Here is a 25750-nt window from a genome sequence, read left to right as displayed (position 1 = left end):
ATGAAAACAAAAGCTGGTTCTTTGAAAAAAATCAATAAAATTGATAAACCTCTAGCAAGATTGAGAGAGAAAAGAAGAGAGAACACTCAAATTAGCCATATGAAGAATGAAAGAGGGAATTATCACCATAGACTCTGCAACCACTGAAAGGATAATAAGGGGATATGATGAATAATTCTATGCATATAAATTAGACAACTTAAATGAAATGGGACTGATTGCTCAAAAACCACAAACCACCAAAATTCATTGATGATGAAATAGATAACCTGAATAATGCAATATCTATTAAGGAAATTAAATTCACAGCTAAAAATCTTTTTAAGAAGAAATACTCAGGCCCAGATGGTTTCACTGGCAAATTTCAACAAACATTTAAAGAAAAAATAACACCAATTCTGCAAGATCTCTCCCAGGCAACAGGAGAGGAGGGAATCCTTCTCAACAAATTTTATCAAGTCCTGATACCAAACCCAGGCAAATGCAATACAAAAAAAGAATGCTATAGACCAATATTCCTCATGAATACAGAAGCAAACATCCCCAGCAAAATATTAGCAAATCTAACAGCAATATATAAAACCCTAAAACCAAGTGGAGTTTACCCTAGGAATGCAAGGCAGGTTCAATGTCTAAAAACCAATCAATGTAATCAAACCATATTAAGTGTAAAAAAGAAAATCCACATGAGCATTTCCGTTCATGATGACAAAAGCATCTGTCAAAATTCAGCATGCATTCATGATAGAAACTCTCAGCAAACTAGGAATACAAGGGAACTTCCTCAACTGAATAAAAAAACTTAAAGACAACAGACTTGAGGGTGAAACAGGAGAAAAGATGTTCTTTTTCACTACTCCTATTTAAAAAAATTTTTTGAGTATAGCTGTCATACAGTTTTATCTCACCACTCCTATTACATCATACTGGAAGCCCTGGCCTGTGCAATAAGGGATAGATAGATGGATGGATAGATGGACGGATGGACAGATGAATAAACAGATAAATAAATGGCACACAGGGGTTTCTGGCTGGCTCAGTCAGTGGAGCAAGCAACTCCTGATCTCGAGGTTGTGAGTTCAAGTCCAGGTTGGGTATAGAGATTACTTAAAATCTTTAAAATGTACTAGGGGCCCGTGGGTGGCTCAGTTGGTTAAGTGTTCACCTCAGGTCATGATCTCACAGTCATGAGATTGAGCCCCGTGTGGGGCTCCGTGCTCAGTGTGGAGCCTGCTTAAGATTCTCTCCCTCCTACTTCCTCTGTCCCTCAACTCGCGCTCACTCGCTCTCAAGAAAAACGGGCATATAAATTGAAAGAAAGAAATGAAACTACTCCTACTCCTAAACAACATGATTGTTTGCTTAGAATATATCAGAGAATCTATTTTTTAAAAATCCTTTAACAACCAGTTAGCAAGGGAGGAGGACATAAGGTCAACACAAAAATAAATCATATTTCTATGTGGTGGTAACAAGCAATTAGAAACTGAATATTTTAAAAATATATTATATACAATAGTTCTAAAGAAATAAAATATTTAGGTATATCTCTAGCAAAACACGTATAGGATCTATACGCTGAAAACTACAAAACACTACTAGAAGAAATTCAAAAATCTAAATAAATGGCGAAATATACTATATTCATATGGTGAAATGTTCAGCATATTAAAGATGTCAGTTATCTCCAAATTCATCAGATTCATCAGGAGACTGAACCTAATTCCAATAAAAATCCCAGCAGCATTTTTTTTTGTAAATACACAGGTTGATCCTAAAATTTATAAAAAAATTTATAAAAAAACAGCAAAAGATCTAGAATAGCTAAAACAAATTTTAAAAAGAATAGAGAAACCACACTAACTGATTTTAAGGCTTACTATAAAGCTACAGCAATCAAGACAGTGATATTGGTGAAGTGATAAAAACTGACCAATGGAACAAAACAGTTCAGATATTGACCCACATAAATATAGGCAACTGATGTTTGACAAAGGTGCAAAAACAACTTAAAGAAGGAAGAATAGTCTTTTGGACAAATGGTGCTGGAACAATAAGATATCCATATGTAAAAGCGAGACCTCCATCTAAACTTTGCATCATATACAAAGATTAACTGGAAACAGGCATAAACCTAAGTGTAAAACATGGAACTACAAGTAACTTTTAGAAGAAAACAGGAGAAGGGTGCCTGGGTGGCTCAGTCAGTTGAGCGACCAACTTCAGCTCAGGTCATGATCTCAGTTTGTGAGTTCGAGCCCCACATTGGGCTCTGTGCTGACAGCTCAGGAGCCTGCTGCGGATTCTGTGTCTCCCTCTCTCTCTGCCCCTCCCCGACTCATGCTCTGTTTCTCTCTGTCTCAGAAATAAATAAACATTTAAAAAAATTAAAAAAAAAAGAAGGAAACAGGAGAAAATCTTCATGACCCAGAATTAATAAGAGTCCTTTTGAAAAAAATGATAGATTGGACTTCATCAAAATTAAAATCTTAATTGGTGAATGACGCTGTTAGGAAAATGAAAAAGCCAAGCCAAAGATGCAGAGAAAATATTTGTTAATAAATTATGTAACCAACAAAGGATTTTTAACCAGAATATTGAAAAAAAAAAACAAAAAACAAAAAAAAAAAACCTCTCAAAACTCAACAGTAAGAGGGGCACCAGGATGGCTCAGTCAGAGGAGCATGTGACTCTTGATCTCAGGGGTTGTGAGTTCAAGCCCCATGCTGGGTGTAGAGCTTACTTAAAACAAACAAACGTGGGGGCCTGGCTGGCACAAATGGTAGAGTATACGACTCTTGATATCAGGGTTGTGAGTTCAAGCCCCACATTAGGTGTAGAGATTACTTAAAAATATTTAAAAATACATAAATTAAAAAAAAAAAACAATTCGACAGCGAGAAAACAAACTACCAAATTTAAAAATGGGGAAAATACTTGAACAAATAATCCTCTCAACAAATACTTGAGCAAAATACTTCCCTCTGATGGGTTTTATAAAAGTCATGAATCTGAAGTCAGTCTGGCTTTTTAAAATTTTAAGGGTGGGAGCAATGTTCCTTCACCTAACTACACCCCAGGGCAGCAGGTGGCCCAAGCGATTATTTTTTCAAAAACACTTTATAATGAAGTATTAGAGAACTTGTTTTAATAATAACCAGGAAAAAAAACGGGTTGAAAAAAATGTCTCCTACTTGTCCCATATCCCTAACCCACTCCACCCCCTCTTCCGTGGTGTTTTAGAATTTTGGTTCAGAATTCCTCTGCAGAGGATTCCCTGTGCTGCATGGAAAGCTGGCACTTTGGTCTTTGTATTAATAGGCACCATACCTGGATAATTTCTGAATTGGAGTTTTTATTACAAGATACTTGTTTTATACCTCTTTCAATAAAGTCGTCAAGCTGATTCAGTTTGTTAGTGAACCATGTTTTAACCTGCCCTTCCTGTCTCACATGATGTTTCAAATTTGTATATATTTAACACTCAATGGTCTTGTAGACAATTAAGGTTTTATTAATGTGAAAACGATCTACTGTTTTGTTGGATTCTGTGGGTGCTAACAGGGCAGGCTGCAACCCTCCACTTGAGCTCACTCTGTTCTCCATTTTCATCCCGGACAACTGCAAATCAATGACTGACATGGAGTACCAGTGGAGCCTGGGGGGTAGAGGGCGGGGGGCAGTGGTCAGGGCTGAACAGTGCCTAGTGCCTGAAACACACTGGCCATTTGCAGAATTGTTGATTTGATTATGCTATTCAGTAGTGTGAAAAGGAAAGTATTAAAATAAAACCTGTTAGAGAAAAGGAGGCTCTATCAGAACGAGCTGCAGTATATCTTGCCAAAGCTATTAGATTTTTGAGGCAGCTGGTAGTTTATCAATTTTTATTTCTTCAATATAGTTATTTTATGGCCATTACCAGCAAAACTGGATTATAAGGAATAGTGTTTGACAGGAAAGAAGGGCCCAGTGTGAGTCTGTTTGCTCTGGATCTCCTAAAACAAAGGTTCTTAATGTCATCCTCTTGGCTTATAAATAGAACAATAACATGATAGGAAGGAACATCAGTTTCTCATTTTGTGAGAGTAGTTCCAGAAAGTCTTTCTGCAGTCTTTTGCAGAGGCATCCAGTGTTTTTTCCTGCGAAGAGCTCTTCAGGTACCAGCGTGATCACTAAGGTATTTCAAGGTGCTGGTAAAGCATTAAAACCAGCAATCAGTAGTGGATTTCAGGGACTTTGTACAGGATGGGGCATGATCCACAGGCAATGCTGTAGGATGTTTCGGGTGTCAAAAAATGTAATTTTCAAAATTAAAAACGTGACTCCTACAAACACAGAGTGAACACATGTCAAAGACTACTTTATCTGTGAGGGAACCAGGATAATTCAAAGAATATTTGAGAGATTTGGTATACAGAGGTACTAAAATCAAAAAATGCTACAGTAAGATAGCTAAATTGGACAGAAAAGTGGTTAATGTCTACAGGACAGTTCATCTGTACTCTCAGATTATTTCTTCTACCCAAAAGAATTTTTACATCTCCTACCCGACAAAAATCTTTTAACGCATCACTTCCAAACAAAGATGCAATCCCCCAAAGAACTAAATAATCCTTGGGTGGGCCTCTCAATGTTCCAGTATAACAATGAAAGAACGCATGACCATCTTTTTGTATTATTTTTAAGTTTTAAATAATTTCTATTAACAGAGGGCTAATAGTTTATTTTATATTTGAGTGAGTCTTTGTAACTAAAATTAAGGTTCTAGGGGACCAGCTTTTGGAATAGTATGGTGGTGCTTATATATTTTGCTTTACCCAAGCATTCCAAAATATCATTTATTTACCTTTCAAACCAATCACAGGATCTTAGAAGTCATCTGAGATCCCGCCATCTCCTCGGGCATGTATCCTTTCTTTAGCAGTCTTGACAGATGATCCTGAAGCATTTGTGTGCAAGGAGGAAGGAAACTGGCATGAGTGCTCATTATGTGCACATTTATTTTCAAAGGGCCAAATTCCGTTTCTCACGGTAACACGTAACCTATACATTTAGCCGCATTTATCAAATAAATGGATTTCTTCAGCATAATTGCCTTGAATTATACCTTAATTCTAAAAATTTATACACAGTATAATTTATCCTTCTTGATGTACAATTCGAGTTTTGAAAAATGCATACATTTGTAATTACCACCACAAACAAGATATAGAACAATTCCCCACAATGAGATACCATCTCACCCAGTCAGAATGGCTAGCATCAAAAAGGCAAGAAATAACAAGCATTGGCAAGGACGTGGGGGAATGACAAGGACACGCAGTACCGGTGGAAATGTAAATTGGTACAGCCACTGTGGAAAACATTATGCGGGTCTCTCAAAAAATTAAAAATAGAAATGCCACAAGATCCAGTAATTCCACTGTTGGATATTTACCCAAAGAAAACAAAAACACTGCTTTGAAAAGATAAATGCTATGTTTATAGCAGCATTATTCACAATGGCCAAGAAATGGAAGCAACTCAAGTGTTCATCCACAGATGAATGGATAAAGACATGGTATATACAATGGAATATTACACAGCCATAAAAAAGGACGAAATCCTGCCATGTGCAACAACATGGATGGACCTAGAGGGTATGATGTGAAGTGAAATTAAGTCAGTGAGAGAAAGACAAATGCCATATGATTTCATTCATATGTGGAATTTAAGAAACAAAACAAATGAGCAAACAGGAAAAAAAAGAGAGAGATGACAACAACAACAACAACAAACCAACCCCGAGTCTTAAATACAGAGAACAAACCAGTGGCTGCCAAAGGGGAAGTGGGTAGGGGTATGAGTAAAATAGATAAAAGGGATTAAGAAGTAACAATTTCCAGTTATAAAATAAATAAGTCACGGAGATGACAAGTGCATCTTAGGGAATATAGTCAATAATATTGTAATAACACTGTATGCTAACAGCCGGTGACCACACATCGTGGTGAGCACTGAATAACACACAGAATTGTTGAATCGCTATGTTGTACACTTGAAACTAACATAACATTGTGTGTCAACTGTACCTTAGTAGTTTTTTTCGAAAAACTGGCAACCCTACAAAAAAGATATAGAAGAGTTCCAAGCATAAGTGCTTTTCAAGTGTCAATTAATCCACAAGTACTTATTGAGTACAGGTATGTCCAGTGGTCACTGGTCAGGCTTTGGGGATAGCAGGAAAGTGTGAAAAGGCAGAAGTAAAAGATTATGCCTGCCTCCAAAGAACTCGACAGTCTAACCAGTGAAGTACACATGAACCAAGCACAAATGAGCAATCTACTGGGTAATAATCTGCATGAGATGTGGGTTCTGGTATTGGTACTGCCAACATATGACCTCAAGAAGCCATTTTTTATGGTTATTTCTTATCTGGGCATTCCTTTCCTCATTCATAACTTGAAGGGGTGTCTGTCTGAGACAATCTCTAAGGTCTCTCCTAGTAATAAGCACACGTGAATCAGGTATGAGCGTTCAAAGTGATGGTGGAAGGCTGCGAGGTTGAGAACAGCTTTATGGCATTCAGGCAGTCCACGGGTTGACCCTACAGTGTTAGTGACCAAGGGCGAACGGTAAAAGATGCAGCAGTGAGCTGAGAGGTACAACCTGCCATGGGTCTGTGAAGGGAGCAAATAGAGGGATGTTGGTCCTGTGAAGTACAGAAGAACCGCAAGGTGTTATTCTCGAAGACAGTGGTGAGCCCAAGCTTTGAACTGCTTGAGCACCAGGGAGAGACACGAAGATTTGAAAGCTTATTTGTCTATGAAGTAGAGAGAGGAGTGACACCATGATGACAGTGATCCACAGTAATCTCTTCAAGAAAACTCCCATAGGCATGTCTTCTAGGCCCTGGGAATACAACGCTACAAACCATGCCCTCAGTTATTTATTGCTGCATAGTAAATCATCCCAAAACATAGTGGCTTAAAATAACAACCATTTTATGTGCTCACAATGCTGTGGCTCAGCAATCTGCAGTAGCATCAGCTAGGTGGTTCTTCTGTGACTCTTTCCTAGGGTCCCTCATATGGTCAGTCATCTGGCGACGTGACTGGGACTCATGTCTGCCTACATGTCTGATGCGTGGCTGCTGCCTGGCCTCTCTTGCCATGTCATCTCTTCCTCCAGCAGGCTGGCTGGACTTCTTCATAAGGTTGCTTCAGGGTCCCTAGGGAGCAAGGGGGAAGCTACAAGACTTCTTGAGACCTAGGCTCAGAAGTCACACAGAACTACTCACGTGGCATTTTACTGGCCAAAGCAAGTTACAAGAACAGCCCAGATTCAGGGAGTAGAGAACCGGACTCTACCTTGATGGGAGGGGCTGCAGTGTCACATACATACATACATGCATACAGAAATGAAAGGACTCTGTGGCCATTAACCATTCTATCACACCATCCCGTTTGGGAAAATGAGTGCTGAGCACATTAAATCCTGTGCACCTTCAAAGATGGAAGGAACCACTGAGATGAAAAAGATAAGCTTCTGAGTGGGTCCTGAGGAATGTACAGGATGGAACGAACCCAGAGGAATGTGGAGAACTTCAGGCAAAGGCAGTACACACAGGAGTGGCAGGATGACTCATGGTATGTTTAGAGTCTAGTAAATGCATACTTGGCTGGAATGGGTAGAGACGAGGATTTGAAAAATTAAGAGGTAACGATGGTGGGAAAGGTTATGATTGGATGTGGAAGACCTTAACTGCTAGGCTTTCAGGAATACAGACACTACCCACCATGCAGTGAGCAGCAAGGAGTCAGTGGCGGCTTCGTGGCAGGAGTGGGAATGGTGTGGTATAGGGAAGAGGCCTTTAGGACCTGCATCTTCATGGACAGCAGTCTGGAAGGAAGTTGAACTGGCTCTGGAGTATAGTGGCATAGAGATCATGGCAAGAGAGCAGCCTAGAGATGGTTTCCCTAAAGGCAAGTGCCTGCATGGATTCTCTTCAAGGGGTTAAAGGGCATAACTGGAGCTTTTACCTCCAGATTTATTTAGAGGTATAAAAATTGTTTATCCTGGATTTAAATTGGTCATCCCAGAGAGCTAAATTCAGGCTCATCTCTCTCTCTGTCTCTGTCTCTCTGTCTCTGTCTCTCTGTCTCTCTTTCACACACACACACACACACACACACACACACACACACACACACACACCACCAGTCTCCTGTATAAGATACAAGTTTCATGAGAGAGAAGTACAATACAACTGTTAACAATGCTTTGTCTGTATTTGAAAAAAAATTCTAGTGCTCTTTAACAATGTAAATGGGAAAAGAACTATGGGGAAGGTCAGAAACCATGATGGGGCCAGAAAAAGGCTGCCTGCAGTTTTGACTGCAGTCTATACTATGGAGTCATATTCTGCGCAGGCAGACTATTTAGTCACACTTTTCACAGTGGCAGCGTGGCAAAGCACCAGTTTTCTTTTGACAGTCCACAAGACACATATTTATTTCCCAAACTATCACTGTCCACAGGACTTCTGTGGCCATTAGAACATGTTACATGTAATTTTTAAACACAAAATGAGAACAGATATTTAGTTTGTTTATTAAATAGCAGGCAGCAATTCTCTTTCAGGTATTTGTGGGAGACAGGATATGGAGAATTAGAGGGTTTCCTACACTCTGGGAATAGCAGTCTAGTCGTACAACTTTCAGGTCACGTATATACAAAATAGGTCACAGAATAAGGAAGCATGGCATCAGGTGACAAAGTGAAAAGACAAGACATGATTTAGTGAGGAAATATGGAGTAAAGGATGGCGTCCAAATGAGCAGGTTTTGAGGCGCGGGGGAGTCTCTTGCTGGGCTAGAATATGCAAGAAATGGCCCAGGCAGGATTGGCAGGGCAAAGAGGGAAGGAGGCTCCAATTGCGAGGAAAGGCTCCAGGTAAACCTGAGTGTTGGATGGTGGTGATACTTGGGGAGGGGAGGCAGTGAGGGAAGTTTAGAGATGACATCCTAGAGTGTGTGCTCTAAACTTCTTGTTCCACCCAGTTAGCTACCCTGAAAGTGCAGGTGAAGAACTGTCCTCAGTTGACAGACCGCGGCATGTGAATACATTAGAAAACAACTGAACAGACAAGAGAAGAAAGGATATTTGGGTTCCTCTTTGCACACACTGGCTTTCATTCACTGTATAGTAGGTGGATGGGTAGGCCTTTGTGTGTACCTCACAGGACAGGGAGTTCTCCAGGGGAAAACACATCCCCTTTGCCCTTGGTGCTTTCTCAGACTGAGCCAGACCATACTATAGAGCAGTTATGCAAGAAAGGGGCCTCTGTTGCATTTTCTAATGACACAGTGCTCTAGGGAGAGATTCACTCAGGCATGCTGAGTTTTGCAATTCTCTCCTCAAAACTGGGGAGGTTTCCTGTAAAAAGATGTGTTTTAAGATAGGACCTGAGAAATCACAGACGGCTCACATCATAGGGGCTCCAAGAAATCATGCCTCGTCAGTGTCAACTTTAAAAAGTATAAAAATAACATTTAGTGATTATCCAAATTTCTTATTTTGTGGGGAGGTACTCAGGTTTATACCCTTGAGGAATGCCTATCCTGGGGCTTGGTATACAGCAAGCACTAAATGAATGTTAGTTGATTTTGAGGTACTTTTTGCAGTTTCTTCATTAAGTATAGCAATGTACTAAATTTTGGTGAATGTGATTCTTTAATGCTGAGAGGGCAAGTAAAATCATCAAAAATGGGCATGCAGTCCAATCTTTGGCTATTACATAGGACTCCCATACGTATGGTCCTGAACTTTTTCACCACTAAAGATAACTTAAAAAAAAATTTTTTTTTAATGTTTATTTATTATCGAGAGACAGAGAGAGACAGAGCGTGAGCACGGGAGGGGCAGAGAGAGGAGGAGACACAGAATGCAAAGCAGGCTCCAGGCTCTGAGCTGTCAGCACAGAGCCCGACGCGGGGCTTGAACTCACAAACCGCGAGATCCTGACCTGAGCTGAAGTTGGATGCCCAACCGACTCAGCCACCTAGCCTCCCCTAAAGATAACTTCTAAAACTTCCCCTAGAGACGGCATTGCTTTGGAGGCTTGCCTACTAAACACATCACACTTATGGATTACTTAATTTCCCTATTTTAATTACAGATGAATGTTTCTGACAAGGTTCAGTTAAACATGAAATAATAATAACATTTGGTATGCCAGACATTGCTCGGCATTGTATCCTTAAGAAGTCTTTAATTCCACACAACAATCCCAGTGGTTATCATTATTAACTTCATTTTACAAAAGAGGCAACTGGGGCACAAAGAGGTTAAACTCACTCACGGCTGCATGACTAAGTAAGCATAATTCAAACAACTTGAGTCTCTACTACTCTATCCATTCTAGCGTTAGAACACCAGCGAACTAGTTTCACCATGAACATTACTATAATTCTACCAATCTTACGCTCAGGTATTTGCCTTAAAAAATGCAAACGCGTGTGTCTATAAACACTTGCACATAAATTCTTACGGCAGCTCTACTTATAATTACCCCAAACTGGTACAACCCAAATGTGGTACATTTCTACAATGGAATGCTATTCAACAATAAAAAAGGAACACCTGTTAATATACACAACTTGGATGAATCTCAAAAGCATTATGGTGAGTGAAAAAAAATGCAAGACTCAAAAGATTACATTCAGCCTCGCTCCATTTATATGACATCCTCACAGTGATAAAGCTAGTGATGGAGCACAGATCAGTGGTTGCCAAGAGTTGGGGAGGGAAAAGTGTCACTGAAGAGGTAACACAAAGGAGTCTTGGGGGGGTGATGGAACTGTTTTGTACCTTGATTATGATGGTGGTTATACTGATCTATACATGTATCAAAATCCACAAGACTATGTATATCCCCTGAAAGTCAATTTACTGGATGATAATTAAAGAAAATGGTAAGAGGCCATCTTCTTTTTGGTCAATACTAATTTCTGTATTTTCCATTTACTCACAATACCATTCTACCTATCGCTAACAGTAGTTTTCAGATTTAAAAATTAAGAGTTACACTACAATGTGAAGCAAAGAACCATTATCAGGTCACACGTCCAAACTGAATGATGAGTTATCCCTTTAAATAAACATTCCTTAAAGGTTAAATGAATTTGTGTGCTTAGTGCCTTAAAAATACACGTATTTCAGTAAGTTATTAGACGGCATGACATCTGGCACAGCAATTTGCATAGTAAAACAAAAATAAGTAATCAAAATTAACCCTGGGAAGGACAATGTGATAAAATGAGGATGTTATAAGGATGTCATGGACAACCATGGCTCTTTCTACAGCTTTTCAATTTTTACTAGAATGCACCTCTAGTATATCTCTAGTATAACTAGAAACAGAATTAAAATTTTTAAAAAATCCTTCTAGATTGAAATGGAGATATTTCCCAAGTTGCAATATCCTTCCATCCAGAGGGTTTCCATTGCCTTTGAGAACCTCTTACTCCACTTACCAGGTCACGCTCGTATTCTACTCAACACCTACTGCCTCACTCATAGCACAGTGGGCACTTAAAATATCTGCTGAACTGCACTGCACCCGGAAATGTGGGGAATAAAAATGACAGACACATGGTTACTAACAAAACCTACACTGTGGGAAGACTAAATCAAGCTCTAATTTTGAATGAGGCAAATTATTTCTGAGCGCTAACGATGTTCTCGATAATTACAAAGGCATATATAGAATTCTGAAAGAGAGCAAGACAAACATGTAACAACATACTGCCAGTGGTGTAGAGGTTTCTTTTTTTTAATGTTTGTTTATTTTTGAGACAGTGCGCTCATGGAGGAGAGGCTGAGAAAGAGGGAGACGGAGGATCCTAAGTGGGCTCTGTGCTGACAGCGCAGAGCAGGAATTCGATGTGGGGCTCGAACCCACAAACCATGAGATGGCGACCTGAGCTGAAGTCGGATGCTTAACCAACTGAGCCACACAGGCGCCCCCTTAAAGCCTAAAACATGCAGAACTCAAACGAGAATCAATTATTCCTGGTTCCCTAGCCATAAAACCAGAACATGCAAAGAGGTGAGAAAAAGAAAGGAAAAATTAACCTGTGCTGAGTTTCTATGGGCCGTGCACTGCATTAGACATTTATATAGATTAAAACTCATTTTAGGACTCAGGTTTCAGCAGATTTGTAAAGGTCTGGAAAACCATCATTCTCACCATTATGAGAAAGAAGCTAGACAAACTGAAAAACCGATGACTCTTCTCAGACCTATCAAAGTATGGAGTACAGGGCAAACTACCATCCGGATATCTGAAGAGACAGATGCCTGCAGGAAGACACAGGATCTGGGCATGTAAACTGGTAGGAAGATTAAACCAGAAATTCTAACAAGTTACCGAAGGCCAGAGTATGGGATGTCATGAGAGTATGAAGCTCCTGGGTGCCACACAGGGCGGAGGAATTCCCATCCTCTTACAAGTTTTTCCTACAGGAATCCCACCAGGCTCTTAGAGAAAGAATCAGGGGAATCCCAGACAAAGCTCCCATCCTGGTGCCGGCTGGCTGAGGAAAACAACACCCACTGTGAAATCCACCCAGACCCCTTTCCTTTATCTCCAGTACAGAACAAAAGGCTTAATCTGTAGGGGGAAGGGCTTGAAACCCCTGGCTTCAGGACACTCAACTGCAGCTGGGGAAGAGGAAGACAGGAAAAAGAAAAAGAAGCTTCACCCCTGGAGGGCGAGCAGGAATTCTTGTAAAGGACATACTCAAGACCCAGGTTCCAATACCTGCCTAAGTCTGAGGTTTCATCCAGTCATCAGAAAACTCCCTCCTCCCCACTGCCACCACCTGCCAAACCAGCTATGTGGTTAGTAACAGTGGAATACAACTGGGAGGGCTAGGAGAGGTAGCTCTTGGGAAACAGCACAAAGAAAACCCCAAAGCCAAGCCGGAGTCAAAAAGAAGGTATCACTAGAGGAGTCAGAAATCTCTGGTGCCCTACCAAAAACAAACATCAAATACAAGCCAACTCCTGACTCGATTAACTCAAATCTCCACACTAAAGGCCTAGCAGAAGGACACCTGTGTTCTTCTCCAAACATATCAAATATTTACCTCAGTATCTCCTGCCCATGTTCAGTTTCAACAGCTTTCAACAGCTTTTCAGCCATGTTCAGCTTTTTATTATGAGGCATAGTAAAAGGCAAGGAAATGTTCCAAGTGACAGAGCAATCATCAAATTTAGACTCAATATGAATACAGATGTTGGGACTATCTGGAATGAAATTTAAAAGAATTATGATTAATATATTAAAGACTCTAATGGTAGAGTTGCACGGTAGGCAACATGCAAGTCTAGATGAATAATTTCAGCAAAAATACAGAAAGGATAAGCAAGAAATCGAAATGCTAGAAATAAAAAAAAAAAAGTTAAAAAAAAAACCCAACATGCTCAAAAAAAGGACAAAAAACCCAACATGCTCAACAGGAGATTAGACACGGCCAAGGAAAGAATCTGTGAGCATAACGATCGAGTTTATTGGTCAGATCAATAAAAATTAAAATAAAAAGAGACAAGAGAGTGAAAAATTCGAACATGGCATGTAAAAACTGTGAGAAAATATCAAACAGCATAACATACTTGTAAACTGGAATTCCAGAGGAATAAAAAAAGAGAAAATTGAACACAAGAATGATGTGAAAAAATAATGACTGAGAACTCTCCAAAATCAGTGACAGACAACAATCCACAGATACAAGAAGCTCAGAGGAACACCAAGAAGGATAAATATGACGAAATTTTAAAAAGCCATATCTAGGCAAAGACAAAGAGCCTGAAGGCAGTCAGAGGAAAAAAAGACACATTAACCACGTGGAGAAACAGGACAAAAATTACAGCCGATTTATCAGAAACCATGCAAGCAAGGCAACGGTAGAGTAATACGTTGCAAAGGAAAAGAACTGTCAACCCAGAATTCCATATCCCACAAAAATGTCCTTCAGAAGTGAAGAAACAAAGAAAGACTCTCAAAAGCAAAGAATATACTGTCAGCAGACCTGGCACAAAAGAAACATTAAGGAAAAATCCTTCAGGCAGAAAATTATGATTAAGGTAGGAGCTTGGATTAGCATAAAGAAATGAACACTGGAAAAGTAACAAATGAAGGTTGAGTATAAGATTTTATTTTCAAAATGATTGAAAAGCCAATTTTCAAGACACCAGGCAAGGGCCAATCTTGTGAGGCCCGCTAAAGATAGCAAGCAGCATCAGGACTGCTATGGTAACTCTTTTCAGCACAATAGGGTATATATATTTTAAAAACATACAGCTAACATCATACTTAATGGTGAGAGATGGAATGTTTTTCAAGATTGGAACAACTTAAGGATGTCCTCTCTCACCACTACAATTTTGGGAGAGAAGAAAAATAGTAAGAGTGCTCGTGTTACCTAATTTTAAGACTTACCAAAAAGCGACAGTAATCAAGAAAGTGTGGTAATAGCACAATAATGGACACACAGATCAATGCAACAGCACAGAGAGCCCAGAAATAGACCCACACAAGCATAGTCACATTTCTGACACAGGTGCAAAAGCAGTATTAATGGAGAACGGATAGACTTTTCAACAAGTGTTCTGGAACCCCTGGACATCCATATGCAGGAAGATGAAACTTGACACACACCTAATCTGGTGGGAATGCAAAATGGTAGAACCACTTTGGAAGACAGTTTGACAGTTTCTCATAAAAACTCAGCAGTCCCACTCTTAGGTATTTGCCCAAATGAACTGAAAACTTATGTTTCACACAAAACAATCTGTATGCTAATATTTACTGCAGCTTTATTCATAATCACCAAGAAACTGGAAGCAGCCAAGTTGTCCTTCAACAGGTAACTGTACGAACTGTGGGGCATCCGTACAATGGAATACTATTCAGTGATAAAAAGGAACAGGCTATTAGTTCACATAAAATGGATGAATCAAGTAAAAGAAGCCAGACCAAAAAAGGCTACGTATTGTATGATTCCACTCGTATGAAATTCTGGAAAATGCAGGACTTTAGCTAAAAATTCAGAAGTGCACTATTCTGAGGCATTTCTATGAGACAAAACTGACTGGATACATATATATATTTTTTAACAGCCATAGCTGTTGGGTGTAAGTCCATGGAAGTTCATATCACCATCACCATATATCATCTCTTTTTAAAATAAATGTATTTGGTTTTTAAAATAGGGTACTGGGGGCGCCTGGGTGGCGCAGTCGGTTAAGCGTCCAACTTCAGCCAGGTCACGATCTCGCTGTCCGTGAGTTCGAGCCCCGCGTCAGGCTCTGGGCTGATGGCTCGGAGCCGGGAGCCTGTTTCCGATTCTGTGTCTCCCTCTCTCTCTGCCCCTCCCCCGTTCATGCTCTGTCTCTCTCTGTCCCAAAAATAAATAAAAAATGTTGAAAAAAAAATTTAAAAAATAAAATAGGGTACTGTATTCACACGGCTTAAAATTCAAAAGGTACTTTTGACTTTCACCTTAGAGGAGGTGAAGGTGCAACTCTCTTTGGTCCTCCCAAATCTGGGTTATAGGACACCAGCCACCTCCACCATGCCTCCTAAGTTCGACCCCAACAAGATCAAAGTTGTATACCTAAGGTGCACAGGTGGGGAAGTCAGCGCCATGTCTGTCCTGGCTGCAAAAATTGGCCCCCAGGTTCTGTCTCCAAAAAACGTTGGTAATGACACTGCCAAGGCAACCAGAGATTGGAAGGGTCTGAGGATTACATTGAAAATGACCATTCAGAACAGACAGGCTCAGACTGAAGTGGTACCTTCTTCCTCTGCCCTGATTATCAAAGCCTTTCAGGAACTGCCAAGAGACAGAAAGAAGCAGAAAAACATTAAGCACAGTAGAAATATCACTTTTGATGAGACTGTCAACCTTGCCCAACAGATGCGGCACTGATCTTTAGCCAGAGAACTCTCTGGAACCATGAAAGAGATCCTGGGGACTCCCCAATCTGTGGTCTGCAAGGTTGACGGCTGCCACCCTCATGATATCACAGATAACACCAATAATGGTTCAGTGGAATGCCCAGCTAGTTAAGAACCAGAAAGGAAAATATTTCAATAAAGGATCATTTGACAGCCAAAAAGAAAAAAAAAAATCAAAAGGTATATACAAAAGTTTATGCAGTGAAGAATCTTCTTCCAACTCTCTACCCTGGCTCTATATGCCCTAAAGCTATCAGTATCTTGAACACTTTTCCAGAAATATTTTATGTCCAAGTAAGAAAAAATGTACATATTATACAGCACATATTATTGCCCCAGTAGCTATCACAAATGGCAGCATATAATACACACTCTTCCATTTCCTGTTTTTCTTAAGTTTGTACATCTTAGGGATCATGCAATATCAGTGTAATATTCTACTATCAGTGTAATAACCAAGCCTTGCTCAATACTTAGAATATTACTAATATTTCGCTATCATAAGCAACACTCCAAGTAATATGCAAATAATTGTTGAATAAATTCTTCGATGTGTTTGCTGGGTCAAATGATACAGGCATTTATAATTTTGATGGCTATTTTCAAGTCACTGACTTTTAAAATGTCAGGGATTTTCCATTTTTTATTTTTATCCTAGGAGGAAAGAAAGGAAGCTAAGATTCTATCACCAGGCAATTTTCTGGAGGAATGTACATCGCTAAGATATACAAAGTGAGCCTTCTCCTCAGTTTCCCACACATGCTTCCTAGGGTCTAGTTGCATTTTCATGTAATATATTTCAGGCCACAAGCTGGTTGCAAAGCCTATTTCAGTTATGTGAAAGGTGTTAGTTACTTCAGAAAACTTCACAAGCAAAGGCCAAAGGCTAATGCCCCAAACTGCTGGTCACTGACCACTCACTTCACAGCACAATACTGGATTCTTCACTACAACCACAGCGAAGACTTTAAAGTCTTTTTTTAAGTGTTTATTTACTTTTTGAGAGAGAGAATGCAAGCGCAAAAGCGGGGGACGGGCAGAGAGAGAAAGAGACACACAGAATCCGAAGCAGGCTCCAGGTTCTGAGCTGTCAGCACAGAGCCCGATAGGGGGCTCGGACCCAGGAACCTCGAGATCATGGCCTGAGCCGAAGTTGGAAGCTTCAACGACTGAGCCACCCCGGCACCCCAGAAGACTTTAGAATCTTGACCAAATGAAACACACCTAGAGGGAATCCTTTGTCTTTATTATAATGCCCAAATAAGGATTTCTTCTCAGGTAAAAACTATAAATCACATAAAGGTTATAAGGAAAGGCTGCAAATGTTTCTCTCATCTTTCAGGTAGTGATGGATTTCCAATTAACTATCCTTTTGCTTGACTACAAAATGCAGTACAGCCTAGTACACTAAGTTTTTGTGATAAAACTTGAACAGGAGGTTGAGAAAACCCACGAATTCCTTTGTTAATAGCTACACAAAATCAGTGAGCAGTCAAGCCATTCACAAGAATATTTATATCCAGAGCACACTGTCTCCCTTCAGTTTCCTTCTGGAAAAAAACACCACTCAGCTCCACACTCAGTAGAAGAGAAGATGGCCCAATTGTATTACTTAATCTCAAGAATACAGTACATTTAGAAATGAGTGTTTAACAAGATTTATCAAAGGAAAAGAGGTTACATTAATGATTATTTTGCATTACTTAAGTAATGGCCCCCAGTTTGTTTTTTTTTTTTTTGCATCTCCTTGAATTTGCACCTTTAATTTTGTAAGTTTATTTATTTATTTACTTTGAAAGAGAGAGAGATAGAGAGCTAGCGTGAGCAGGGGAGGGGCAGAGAGAGAATCCCATGCAGGCTCCACACTGTCAGTATAGAACCCCATGCGGGGCTTGAACGCACAAACTGTGAGATCATGACCGGAGTTGAAATCAAGAATCAGACGCTTAACCAACTGAGCCACCCAGGCACCTGGTGTTTGCACCTTTAGATGGCTCCCTCCCATTATGACTCTGGGCTTAGCCAAGGAAGCACTTCCCTACTTTGGCTGATGGGACAATACCAAATATGACACAAGCAGACACAAGAGAAGTGCTTGTACACTGGAGCTTGCTCTTGCTGGCTACTCTTTGTGCCTTTGAGACCACGATGTTAACCCATCCAGACCAGCCAGCCGAAGGAGGGACCATTTGGAGTGGAGATGAGCCATCCTTGCTTAGGGCCTCCTAGACCAACCAGCCTGACAAGCACCAGATGTGTGAGCAAGGCCAACCTAGATCATCCAACCACCCTCCCTGCCCCCCAAAAGCTAACTGACACAGGCTACTTCAAAGTAAGTATGTTTGCAGTCTGGTACATATGGAAAGGGGAAGAGAACACTGGTTTTCCTCCTGCGAAGTTGATTCTGCACAAAAGAAATAGTTTCAAACAGAAAAACCTGCAGTACCTGGATGAGAATAAATAAATATATAAGTACTGAAAAAATGTCTAAGTCTTCCCAGATTCTCACAAATGTGCTGTCTGCCATCACAGATGGCACACACCAAAAAAACAAAAAGCATTAAAAATTTCCATTTAGTCACTGAAGCATCTTTATCATGATATATTTAAACCAAAGTCTTATACTCAACAGTTCCATTTCTAACACAACTCAGGTTTCCAGGAATGACTTCTCCTAATTTTACTTTTTTCCCCATTTGACAGGGCTCAGTGAAAGCTGAAAGACCTCCCTTACTGCAGCCTAAAAAGCATCAGATATATAAACCTAATTAAACCTTCTAGAAACATTCTGCAGGACCAGCTTCTTCCAGCATCACAGCAACTCTTTTTAGCCATGTTAATGGTGGGCAGTAGAAACTGCTTAAGATCTACACATTTGGGCCAGAAACACTGCTTCCACTGGATCACAAAGTGGGACACTGAAGGGGAAATGACTTATAGGCTACTTTTGTTTAAGCCTCACTAGATGTTTTTCTGGATTACACACACCACACCACCACACACCCCCCCCAACACACCCCGTATGGTTTAAGGTGGAAAACACCTTCCAGCAGCCTCCCGTTGCCCTTGGAATAAAATACAAGCTGCTTAATGAGGTCCCATAAGGCCCTGTCAATCTCCCCCTGCCTACTTCATCTCTCTTTCCCCAGGTCCTAGCCAAACCTCTGTGGATCCTCTCCACATCTCTCTCCCACCTCAGTGCCCTCACAACACCTGGTGTTCCCTTGGCCTGGCAATCCCTCCTCCCTTTTGCCTTGCTTATTCCTGCTCATTATTCAGGGTCCAGGGAACCTTGCTAGTCTCCCTTACAAAAGCATTCTACCTCTTACTTGCTGTGTGACCGTGGGCAAGTTAGCTTTGCCTCATACTTCACAGAGATATACTATATTAAGTACCTTAGTACAGTGCTCAGTACACAGGCAATGGTCAACAAATCATAGCTACTGTTGTTATTATCCCTTATAGTGATCTCCATCATAGCTCTCAGTACAATTAGCAATTACATATATATTTGTAGGAAAAATAGAAACACTCCCCTGCATCCCACTTTAATACCTAATACTGCTCATGCTATTTCCCCACATACTGCATTTCTTGCGGGGGGGAAGATAAAATGAATGTTTACAGAGCAATTTTGACCTCAATTAATTATTACCTTGGAGATGTGGTTAGGCAGATGAAGAAACTGAGGCATAGAGAAGTACCGGCCAAGATCAAGTGGCAGATTCAAATCCAAGTTGGCCTGAACCCATAGCCTGTGCTGGGTATACACCACCAAAGGCTTCCCCAATCATGAACCTTGTTATCTAAGAGCAGCAAGCCTCAGAGAAGATGGATCTTCACATTCTACTCCCAGGTATCTACTCTTCAGATCCTTAACGAGTCTGGTATTTAAGCACTTCCTGTAAACTCCTTCAACCAAATTCCGCCTGCGCGCCACCGCCGCCCCCCCCCCCCCCCCGCCGATAGATTTCCTTCTTCCTTTACATTGGATGTTGAACTCTCAGTGGGATGAGCTGTCTTTCACCTCTTATACCCCTAGCAAATAGTAGGCACTTAATACGCATTTGCTGAACTAATTAAATGAAAATGTTGGAGAATACATTACGGCTGCGAAGTTGGAGTGGTGGAGTGGATTTTCATAACAATTTTGAAGTTTGGCATAGTTGGCAACAAACTTGTCATGAAGGATGACAAAAGTAGAGTTTATCATAACCACTTTTATAACTGATAATGATTTCTATATGTAGCACCATACATTGATTTCACCTGACTTACACATATGCCCTTTACAGCTATAGGTAGACGCCCCTCTACCTCTGGGGCCCTGCATCACCACCAAAATTCTGCTATACTCCACTGCTACACTTGAGCCACCCTTCAGGACAGGATGCCCTTGACAAGTGCTAATCTGGCAATGGTTACTTTCTGATGGTTTAGAAAAAGAGAACAAATGATAAAGCAAGTGGGAGTGAACTAGTAATAATTAGTGACCTTGGGTAAAGGGAATACAGGAGTTCTTTGTACTATTCTTGCAATATTTCTGTAATTATAATCAAAATAAGAAGCTTTTTTAAAATCTAATAAGAAGAACTGTCCCAGGAGACTCCAACACACAAGGTCTGGCTGGTGTACTGACCATGCTGATACCATATTCTCTTGTCAGCTATTCCAAAAAGCACATTCCAGGCTTGGATTTCCTTGCCTGTCAGCCAACATCAACGGACAAGGAACTCCTTGGGTAGCAGAGCTCAGCTATGGCCTCTGGGTTGTGATGGAGATTAAATTATTTACTGCTTAAACAGTATTAACGAACACATGGGTATCTCCTATTGGTCAAAACCTCAGTACCATTTCCCCATACCAGGCACCCTACATACTTTCTTCAGTTGACTGCCTTCTGAGTTACTTTTCCCAAGCTTAGCCATGGGGTCAGGCAAATTCTTCCCAGGACCCTTCTTTCTGCCCCCCAAGAGAACCACAGAGGCAGTTTTGATGATAAGAGCTTTACTGCTATTGTCTACGGAGAGACCTACAGGCAGGAGGCAAAAATAACCATAGAGGAGTCACAAGTATTTCAGAAAACAGAAAACTCAATGTGGTAGTTACTTGGTCTCCAATGAGCATTTGCTAGCACCTTTTTATTCACTAATTATTTTTACCCATTCATCCTAGACTTTCCCCCACAAACCAGAATGCTTCAGCTTTCCCAGCCACTGTAACTGAACAACAGGGAGAAACTTCTAAACCACTCAAGTGTCCTCATATTAGCCACTTCAGAAGAGTGCCAGATGGGTGTCACCCAACACTCACCCCTCACCTATAAGGTGAGGTAAGTTATTCCTTGATGAGATTTTTCTTAAAAGTTTTTAAATTTTATTTGAGGGGGGGTAATCAGGAAGGGGAGAGGGAGGGAGAGGGGGGGAAGGAGAGGGGGGAGGGAGAGGGGGAGGCACAGAGGGGGAGGGAGGGGGAGGCAGAGGGGGGAGGCGGAGGGGGAGGGGGAGGGAGGGGGAGAGGAGAGGGAGACATGGGGAGGTGGAGGGAGAGAATCTTAAGCAGGCTCCACTCTCAGCACAAAGTCCAATGCTGGGCTTGATCCCACAACCCTGGGATCATAACCTGAGCCGAAATCAAGATTGGATATTCAACCGACTGAGCCATGCAGGCACCCTGAGACATTTTTTTTTTTTCTTAATGTAAGCCAGCATATGATCTCTACCCTCCTCAGATAGATCCTGTTTTATATAACTTCCATGAGGAGGTAGATGCATTATGTCCTATGATAATAGGACCTCTGTATCCCTGATCAAGGCTTATTAAGAGCCCTCTGTAATGCCATGCCTTTACAAACACCCGGTGCCTCCTGCCTCCCCCAACGTCCCCCAAAATACTTGCCTAGTTTTCCAGTCAGACCTCAAAGTAGTGGGCAAAAAGACTAAATAGACTGGTGTAGCTGAGGAGAGAAATGGATTGTTATGGTTGGTGGAACACAAGGGAGGGAAAAGACAAGCATTATCAAAGGAGAGGAGCATACCCAACCTACCAGCCTCACATCATTTGTTCTTTATTTTTACTTTGACTAACCTATGTGTCTCAACTATGAGAGCTCTGCATCGTAACTTGTCCTTCTCAGAACCTCATCCACAGGCCAGAAGGGGGAACACAGGCACCCCTAAGGCTGCTTCCACGTTACTCCTGGCTCTCACAGCTGATCACAAACACCTCAGGAAGGAGTGGAAGGCCCTTCTCCACTTTCTCTTACCTGTGACCAAGGTTCACAGGCTACTCAAAGTGAGAAGGCACTCATCACGCTGCCAAGGCACAGCAACATGACTCAGAAAGGAGGGAGACAATGTGCGGGTTCTAGAACCAGACCTGCACCCCAGAGTATCCCAGAACTGATTGGATGAAAAATGCAAGGAGCTGTTTCCAGGCAAAGATACTGGGTTAAGAACTCTTCTCTAGCAAACAAAATTGTAGAGAAGAGCACAGCTAAAGAAAAGGTGGTAATGATGGTAGCTAATACTGAGAAGCACATCCCAAAAATCTCATGTAATCCCTTCACCCCTTTGAAGAGAGGTATTATCGTTTACGATTCGAGTATTTCAGCTCAGAGCTCACTTTATTATTTATTTTTTAATTTTTTTTTAATGTTTATTATTTTTGAGAGAGAGAGAGAGAGAGAGAGAGACAGAGAGCAAGCAGGGAAGGGGCAGAGAGAGAGGGAGACACAGAATCGGAAGCAGGCTCCAGGCTCTGGGCTGTCAGCCGGGAGTCCGACGCGGGGCTCGAACTCACAGACCGTGAGATCGTGACCTGAGCTGTAGTCGGCCGCCCAACCGACTGAGCCACCCAGGTGCCCCAGAGCTCACTTTAAACGAAAAAAGAAAACGATGTTATAGAGGTAAAATGCTCCTAGGCTAAACAAAAAAGAAAAAAAAAATCTATTTTCACTTATCCGGAGAGTAATCACATGATGCTATAAAAGCATGAAAACTAGGTATTCAAAGGGTACAGAGGCAGGGATCCACATTCCCATTGTTTACAGATGTTATGAAAATATTAAATTAAATAAAACACAATGCTTTGTTCAGACCGACTCCTTTCTCACCCTCACCCCCATCCCCAGGCTGGCAAGAAGTGGCTTCAGGGAAGGTATTTAAAAGAACTACTCTGGGAAAGTGGATTCTGAGTTGCTTAAACTGAGCCAAGATGTTGTGCAACCAGTCTTTACCTAAATTATTTTCCATTACTTTCCAAGTTTAGAGAGAAGCAGACAGTTATCTTTACCGGACTGAATACAGAGAATGAGGTCGCTCTTCCCTCCAGGCCACTGAAATCACCACCAACACGGTTTTGATTTCTTATACAATCAGACGGCGTCCGGAGTGGGGGGGGGGGGGGGGGGAGGGGGCGGGGATCCCATCCTCAGTTTCACAGATAAACGGTTCTCACATCAAAAAATCTTGCGCACATCTGAGGGCATGATTTCCTAGCAACTCAGAAAGTCAGAGAAGCGGCCAAACAAGTTTCTTGCCAAATGCCTGGGAACTACATATGTCCCAGGGCTACACAATGATACCAACTTTTAAACATGCCTTCACATACCACCATTACGGTCACTCACTCGAGATCCCGCCCCCCCCCACACCTCTCCTTCTCACAAATAATAAACGCAGGTTGCCCTGCGCAATTTAAAGCCAGACTTCACCGAAGCCGTGGCTCTGAAAAGCGAGAGAAAAAGATTGGAGGGAGGCACGCTCTCACTCTCTCTCTCTCTCTCTTTTTAAATCGATCGCCCCACGGCCGAGGGAATAAAACCAACTCGATCGCCGGAGAAAAGTTAACTTTGCCGTGCCCAGCGGTGGGAAAATTTTCCCGTAAGATTCGCAAAGCCCTCCCGCTTTTCCCACCACCCCCCTCCCCCCCGGACCGCCCGGCGCTCGGCGGTCGCCGCGGCCCCGGACCGGCAGCGCCCGAACAATGACGGGAGGGGGAGGGAAAGTTCGCTAGCCCGCGGGGCGCTCACGCTCCTGCTCCGGGGGCACCCGGGCTCCCCCGAACCGCCCGGCCCCCCTCGCCAAGCACTCGGTTCCGCACGCCCCCCAACACCGAAACAGCCAGGGGCGCGCCCCCGCTCCCCGGAGCATCCGGCCCCGGGGCGGCCCGCAGAGCAGGTCCTCCCGCCGCGGGGCTGACCCCGGGAGCCCCGAGACCGGGCAGAGCACAGAGAGGGAGGGGGCGCCGGGAGGGGGCACCGGAGGGGACGGCCGCAACAGTTATGGCGCTCAATTCCTGCCCGAGCGGAGCCGTAGCCGAGCCCGAGCTCCGGCGTCCGCCCCCCGCCCCCCGCGTCGGCCACCCGGCGCTCCCCCGGCCGACTGAGGGGCCGGCGGGCACTTTACCCCAGCCCACACACGCTCTCGGCCCTGAGACGCCGGGGACGCCGGAGCGACCGCGATGTGGGGCCGGGGCGCCCCGGAACGCTGCGAGGCTGGGCCGGGACGCCGCGCTCCGCGGCGCCCGCTTCCACTCCCCGAGGCCGCCACTCCCGCTGCCCACCCGGCGCGACGCCCCCAGCCCCGCTCGCCCCGCGTCCAGCTCCGGTGGCGCCTACCTTCGCACAGCTAGGTCGCGGCTCCTTCCTTCCCGGCTCCACACTCGGCCCGGCAATGTGCCGGGCGAGTCCGGTAGGGGTGGTAACCGCCCCCTTAACCGCTCGCTTTCTTCTCTCCCCTCCCTCGCACCTGCCCCCTAATCTCCTCCCCACCCCCGCCCCCCGCCCCGCCGCCTGATCCGCCCGGGCCGCCCCCTGCGCTTCAGCTCCCGCCCTCGGCCCTCGCCCGCCCGGCCCGTCAGGCCTCAGCGTTGGGCCGGCGGTTGGGCGGCGGCGGCAGCGGCGGCGGCGGCGGCAGCGGCGGCGGCGGCGGCTGAAGCGGCGCGGAGCACTATTGTATTCCTGACACTGTGCGCTCCCACGCTCCGCCTCTTCCCCTTCCTTCCAACCCCCCCCAATCACCCCCCCACCCCAACCGCCGGCCGCGCTCGCCCTACCCGACTGGCTCCCCGCCGTCCGCCCGCCGCGCGCTCTTCTGGCGGGCTGGGCGCCGTCGCCACCGCCGCGCGCCTCGAGGCTCCGCCCCCTGAGTGCTCCCGCACCCGCGGCGTCGTGCTCCAGGTGGGTTCCTCTCTGCTCCTGCTGGGCGCGCTGCTGCCTGGGGGGAGCCTCAGCCCGGATAAGTGCCCGAGAGGACGATGGGGAGGTGCCCTGGCTGTGCTGAAATACAAACTAAGCCTTTCATGGCCCCTTTCAACTCTAAAGTTCTGTAAGTGGACCCTCATGTATAAAACTCATTGTGGGCCACTGTTGATTTAAGTTGTTTGCGCTTGAATTACCTATAATAATAAAGCCAGGGTGGCTAGGAACAGAATAAATTTATTCAATTGCCAGCACAAATGGTCTGTGATGCTGTGTGGCTTTTTGAGGTGTCAACGTGGTTAGGCTACCGCCCCAGTTATTCAATCAAACATTAATCTACGTGTTGCTGTGAAGATATTTTGCTGATGTAACTAAAGCCCCTGATCGGTTGATTTAAAGTGAGGGAGATTATCCTGGATAATCTGGGTGGGCCCGATCATTCCTTTCTGACTGCATGCCCTACAGATTTTGGATTTGCTTAGCCAGCCTCACAGTCGTGTAAGCCAATATCTTTGAATGAATGAATGAATAAATAATGTGTG

The 25750-nt window shown here is 43.1% G+C and overlaps 1 protein-coding gene and 1 pseudogene across 6 annotated transcripts in view; one reads left to right on the top strand and one right to left on the bottom strand.

Moving 5' to 3' along the window:
* JADE3 (jade family PHD finger 3) overlaps positions 1–25113 on the bottom strand; it is a 138039-nt gene extending 112926 nt beyond the window's left edge. For 2 of the 6 annotated variants that reach the window (XR_009257346.1, XM_058714777.1), the window contains exons 1-2: positions 24627–24740; positions 21905–21962 (exon numbers count right to left, since the gene is read on the bottom strand). The gene's annotated coding sequence lies outside the window, so the exon portion shown is untranslated. Of the gene's footprint in view, positions 1–4846; positions 5061–21904; positions 21963–24626; positions 24741–25063 lie in introns of those variants that run through there. The other 4 variants (XM_058714779.1, XM_058714780.1, XM_058714778.1 and 1 more) reach the window with 4 other exon arrangements.
* Positions 15609–16118, top strand: LOC131503211 (large ribosomal subunit protein uL11-like; annotated as a pseudogene).
* Positions 25114–25750: the final 637 nt, after the last annotated feature.

This window comes from Neofelis nebulosa, chromosome X (genome assembly GCF_028018385.1).
Source record: "Neofelis nebulosa isolate mNeoNeb1 chromosome X, mNeoNeb1.pri, whole genome shotgun sequence".
Classification (NCBI taxonomy): Eukaryota; Metazoa; Chordata; class Mammalia; order Carnivora; family Felidae; genus Neofelis; species Neofelis nebulosa.
The sequence above is the reverse complement of the archived record's forward strand: the minus strand, read 5'-3'. Positions and strand labels throughout refer to the sequence as shown.